This window comes from Lactuca saligna, chromosome 4 (genome assembly GCF_052625555.1).
Source record: "Lactuca saligna cultivar CGN05327 chromosome 4, ASM5262555v1, whole genome shotgun sequence".
In the NCBI taxonomy this organism is placed as follows: domain Eukaryota; kingdom Viridiplantae; phylum Streptophyta; class Magnoliopsida; order Asterales; family Asteraceae; genus Lactuca; species Lactuca saligna.
The window spans coordinates 82628565-82635058 of NC_136420.1; positions in this window are offsets into that span (position 1 = coordinate 82628565).

Below are 6494 nucleotides of genomic sequence, written 5' to 3' on the forward strand. Positions count from 1 at the left end.
TGATGATTGGATCACGTACACGAGTAAATATGAGAAATTCCATGCATTCAGGTTCCAAAAGTTTTAGAATCCATACACTGCATTATACTTGGGGCTAATATATAAATTGTTTATATCTATCAGATTCGCAAGTAGTGTAACTGAAACAGATCGATGGAGCAATTGTTTAATCTCCAAACACATGTATACAATTAAACCTACACACATATACCCTATATGCTATCCTAGTCATTCCTTGATTCAGTAATATTCAGATCAAGTGGTAATTCCTACTTTTCAAACTAAAAAATCGATGAAAAAGAGGAAGCTAAAGATTTATATGGAAATTGAAGCAACTGAATGAGCCCAGAATCTTAATAGACCTTTCATCTCCACATCATTTCTACAATTGCCCATTTTCAACGCCATGAACTCATCTTTAGGTGCCTTGGGCGATGGTGGAGATCCATATTCTTCCTTATAGGCATCGGGAATCCGAATTGATGGTGGGTTTGGTGTAAGAATCTGTTGTTTGTACCAGTATGAATCTAAGAGGTTGTAGATGTATTCTTCACTTGACGTCATTTTAATGTTGGGATGTGGTGTTACGTGATATACTGATATTCCTGGTATGTCTTGTAGATGTATTCATAACTTGTAGATTTATAAGGAGTAATTTGTTAACGCTTTGTAAGTCTTAATGAGGTGGTGAAACGTGGACAAATGGTTGCGTCTGGACCTTTCATCTAAATATTTTAAGAAAAAAAAGGAAAAGGAGGCGAATGGACAACAATATTGTCAAGTTGTCGACAACGCACCGATGTGCTGTATGCACACTGATATTTCTGTTCTCAAATCTCAATTAGAGTAAATTAACGAAATGGTCCCTATGGCTTATTGGTCCATTTCGTAAGTTTCGTAAGTTCCTAGAACTTTTCTCGTGAAAGCTACTACTGTCTACTAAATACTAATACGGTTTTTCTTCCCTCTCACTCTTTTATTCTTCAGTTTATTTGATCGACTAGATTATCCTTATTAGCTGATTTATTTGTATCATCGACATAATTTTTTACCCAGTTAAGACGAGGTAGGTTTTATGGAAACCTTGAGTTTGTTTCATGAATTGCGCATTTGCAGAGCCTTTGGTTCCACCATTGATACCCTTTTCGAAGTAGTATTTTGCTCTTTTGAACCTAGAAGACCATTTCTTTAATTTATTTTTTTATTTTTGGCATGTTAATAATAGTGGTGGTGGCTATGGCGGTCAAGGTAATCAATATACTGGGATGGATACAGCTGCATAGCTTCATCAAATAACGGGAGCTCAGACATATTTTAGCTAGAAAATGTGAAGAACGTTTCAAGCAGTAGACAACATCACAAAATATGTATAAATACTATCATTTTTGAAAGTTAGATGGAACCTACAAAATAAACCAAACTACAGAGGACCAATTATGTAATTTACTCTCTCAATTATTTGAATACAGATTTACAGGTGGTTGTTAGTGCTCGCAAATAAACCTCTAAATATCTTAAATTACAAAAATGGTCCTTGTAGGTATGTGGTTTTTTTTCCTGAATCAAGTCTAGTCTTTTTAATTTGGACAAGAAGTCTTACATATGAATGTTTTTTCATGTGAATGGTCCCTGCACTAGACGCCTTTTACTTTGCCCGGTTTAGCTCATACGAAATGATGGTTATACCCTACCATCATTTTCTCAATCTCATGTAGGTTCATGGTTTCCAATTCGAGGGGTCAATTTCTTATTTTCTTTTTAGGATTACCGGTTATCGGTCTACATGAGATATTTTTTTGGAGGAATCAAAAGAGGGGCATGAGAAACACTTATGGTTTGTTAAAGGATATTTTAGGGATTGAGAGATCTGCTCATTTTGAAAACGAACTATATATGATTCGTTTCAGTTTCCATTGGTGAAAGGATAGAGTAGTATCCATAGTGTGCTCGTGAGAAAGTTACTTGACTCCGTCCCAGATAACTACTTGCAACCGGTAGCATCCATAGAGTAGTATGCAGATGTGGATGAGATGTCATTCGAGGAAGCTGTAGGAAGGCTCAAGGCCTATGAAGATCGGCTGAAACTTCGAAGCAATAACACAACCGGGGAAGGAAGTCTGTTGCTCACCCGATCAGTAGGTCAAAACAGTCAAAAGACTTCAAAAGGGGGTTCCTTTTCGACCGGTAAGGGACGCGGAAGATCACATCAGAGGTGGTTGAAGTGGTGGACAAGGTAGAGAAAGTACACGGGGAAGAGGTGGTCGTGGAAGCTTTACAAAGTTTCATTAATCAAATAATAATTGTCCAAAAAGGAAGGGATAAAAGTCATAAAGTGTTAAAACTGTGAAGAATATGGTTACTATGCATCAGAATGCAAAGCTCCAAAGGAAAGAAAGGATGAAGTAACTTTGACTCAAGCTCAAAATCATGATGATGAACCACAAGCACTTCTGTTGAGTATCCTTGGGGAGAGTCAAACAACGTGGTGTTACCAAATGAAGACAAGGTGTTCCCGAGATAGAATAGTAGTGGTAAAGACCTTTGGTATTTGGATAATGGTGCCAGTAATCATATGACCGACATGAGAAGTTTCTTTGCTGAACTCGATGAGAAGGTGACCGGACAGGTGCGTTTTGGTGATGGTTCTAAAGTGAAGATTGAAGGAAAAGGGACAATCTTGTTTGAGTGCAAGAATGGTGATCAAATACTTGTACCAGATGTATACTTCATTCCCGCTTTGCATTGTAACACCCTGAGTCTAAGGCGGATAATAGAAGAAGGATACAACATTGAGATGTTGTATCAGTATCTACGAATACATGACGAACATGGAAGATTGATAATGAAGGTACAACGGTCCAAGAACCGGTTGTACAAGATCACCCTCAATACTTCACAACCGATTTGTATGGCAACTAGTATTGATGATAAGGCTTGGCTATGACATGCGAGGTTGGGGCACGTAAACTTTCGAGTTATGGAATCAATGGTTGGAAAAGGGTTAGTAGAAGGTGTGCTAAGGATAAAACAACCAACTCAAGTTTGCGATGGGTGTTTGGTCGCGAAAAAAGTCACACAACCATTCCCAAAATAAGCAATGTGGCGAGCAAGTAAACCTCTCGAGCTAATTCATCACGCTGATCTTTGTGGTCCAATAACACCACAAACTTTGGCTGGTAACAGATACTTCATGCTAATGGTCCATGATTTTAGTAGATACATGTGGGTACATATGCTCAAATCAAAAGACGAAGCCTTTGCAACCTTCAAGAAGTTTAAAGCTCAGTTTGAAAATAAGAGTCCATACAAGTTGAAGGGAATCAGGACAGATCGGGGAGGGGAGTTCACCTCCCAAGTTTTCTCAGAATTTTGCAACAAAGAAGGCATTAAAAGGCAATTAACTGCACCGTATTCGCCCCAACAGAATGGTGTAGTTGTGTAACGCCTGTGTTTCCAGGCTTGCCATTTTTAGCAATGTAATGGTCTAGGTTAACCTTTGTAACCCGTTTTGAAATAATAAGATTGTAATATTTGAGTATTATGTGTTTTGTGCTTAATTGCTTAATTATGTGGTTTGATTAATTAAGAATAAAAACAAGCGTCAAAATTTAAGTGTAAATTAAACTTGATATCTTTAGATAATGTTGTAGTAGTTGAAACAAGGTTTCCGAAGATATAAAGAATGCCGAAATCCGAGTTATAACGAAGAAGTTATGACCTGTCGAAGTTTCGCGACAGAACCGGCACCGCTGATTAACGTAAAAAGTGAGATTTACGTTAGAGCAATATTTAGCCTTAGTGATCTAAACGAGAATTGAAGATCTCGTTGTTAGTATCAAAGCGATAAAAAGTTAGGCGAGAACGGACGTCAAACGAAGAAGTTATGAATTTATAACGAAATTTTCTGTCCCGGCCTATTAAAAATAAATAATAAAAATAAATTCAAAATTAGCCGATGGAGTCTAAACGAAAGTTGTAGATCGTAGTCTCACATTTCCGTGGATATAAAGAACGTCGAAAACGGAGTTCGTATGAAGAAGATATGAATTTCCGAAGTTTATTAATTAATTTATAATTATTTTTAATTTAAATTCGGAAGCATTATCCGAAGGCGAGTCACAGATCTTATCCGACTTACGCGCCGCGTAAGTGAGTACGCCCCGCGTACTCCGAAAGTGTCGACATCGCAGCAAGTGGCTTCGGATGACGCAAGCGCTTACGTTTCTGAGGCAGTACGCCCCGCGTACTGGCGTACGCCCCGCGTACGAGAGGCTTCCAGCCTCCTATAAAAGGCATGTGAGGGCAGCCGGCCAATTTGCTAATTCTCTCTCGTTTTTGCACCGAAGCTCTGCGGTTTTACCCCCGAAGCCATCCCGAAGCCCCGGTAATATTCCCGAGTCCCGAAGCGAGTCCCGAGATCCCGAAGATCCCGAGAAGTGCGGTTTCCGAGCCGAAGCTCTGCCCGCGAGAAGTTCGATTTTCGTAGAGATCTTCCAGATCTGCGGAGGATTACTACTTCTGCAAGCCGTAGTGCTGCCCGATCATCTTCTGATCAAGTGAGTGTGTAGTTACTTTCATTCCAACACAATATTATGAAGTATTTCCTATAAAATACGTGTTATGTGTATATATTTGGTTGTTATACGTGTGAGTGTATATTCACTCTCTTCTATCTTATAGATCTGAAGTATTCTCTATGAAATACGTGTTGTGTGTGTATGCCTCATCTGTTATGTGAAAAATGTTTTGATTGAGCATGCTATACAGGTTTTGAAACTACGTATAAAAATGTATATTTTATCTACTAATATGTTGGGTAGAATATGGGTAGATAGTTGGTGTGTAATAAACAGATGAGAGGCCTCGATGTTGTTTTGATCCAGTCATCTAGCGGAATTTAGATGACGACCACGGACTTTTCTAGATAGTCCAGTGGAACGCTAGCAGGCTCATAACCTGTAGGTGTTAATGAACTTGGGTGTTCATTCGCTGTATTCCATCCCCCCCATGGTTGCCTTATTTGACTTATATTGCTGAGGAACCCCCGAAGCATGTGTAGTCGCCCCGATGAAATATGCTTAGACAAGGTCCCTTGTGATAGTTATTTTAGGGACATAAAGTGAGAATAACGGGAATGGGTAACTGGGTTATTGTTGGTTGATAATAATTAATTTAATTATTTATTGTGGGTTGAAACCCCTATATGCTCACCAGGCTCCCAAGCCTGACCCACTCAGTTGATTTATTTTACAGGAAGTGGCGCAAGAGCTTAAGATGGGCGAACATCAAGTTGTTTTGTTTACAAGTCTGTATATGTATATATTTGTTGAAAGACTTGTAATGCTATCGTTTATGCTTTATGATCTGTATCGGAACATGACATCCCGACTTTTGATTATGAAATGAAATCATATTTCTTTATGAAATGTTTTGATAAATATCTATTTTATTATGTTTTGTTTTTGGGAACAAATTCCGCATCTCTTTTAAAATTAAAAGGATTTACTCTGAAAATTATTTTAAAAAGCATAAATGAAATCGGTCTTTTCAGGCCGAGATTTTGGGGATGTCACAAGTTGAGTGTCGAGTCGGACCGTTCTTGAAGCCACGGGATCATTCATGAAGACTATGAGTGTGCCAGAAACATTGTGGGGGGAAGCTGTTCGTCACGCACTGTATGTTCTAAATCGAATGCCAATGAAAGGAGTAAAGGACATGACACCGTATGAAGGGTGGAAAGGGAAAAAACCAACACTTGGACATGTCAAAGTGTTTGGATGCCTTGCACACATGAAGAAGCCATCAAATCAATTAACTAAGCTAAGTGATCGAAGTATCCATGTGGTGTATCTGGGGGGTTGAACCAGGTAGCAAGGCTTATAGACTGTTCATCCCTAAAGAGAATAACATAATGGTGGGCCGAGATGTCATATTTGAAAAGAAAGTTAAGTTGAATTGCACTGAAGCCCAAAATGGCGAGCAAGGTGAACAATCAGGGTATTTTATAAGTTTTTTTTTTTAATTCACCGACATATGGAGAGGAAGTGTATCAAAACCCGGGTGATGAAGAAAATCCTTCTTTCCAGTTTTCGGTGGATACTCCTTCAGCGACACCAACAAGCACGAGCATATGTAATCAAACAAACTCGACCCCTCTTACATTTGATTTTTCAAGCGCATCTTCTGAACACAGCCAAGGAATAAGCCCTTCCATGTTTGATAATACCCCTGTGTGTAGGTTTCGATCTCTACCTAAGATATATGTTGAAACTCACCCCATTGAAGATGAAGAAGTATACCTAATGTTCGTTGGTGAAGAACCTTCCACCTATTTGGAAGTAACATGAGATCGAGACTGGTTAGAAGCAATGAAAACTGAACTTGGATCACTTGAAAAAATTAAAACGTGGAATCTGACAGATTTGCCATGTGGACATAGACCCATTGGACTGAAGTGGGTATTTAAATTAAAGAAGGATGCCGAAGGTAAAGTA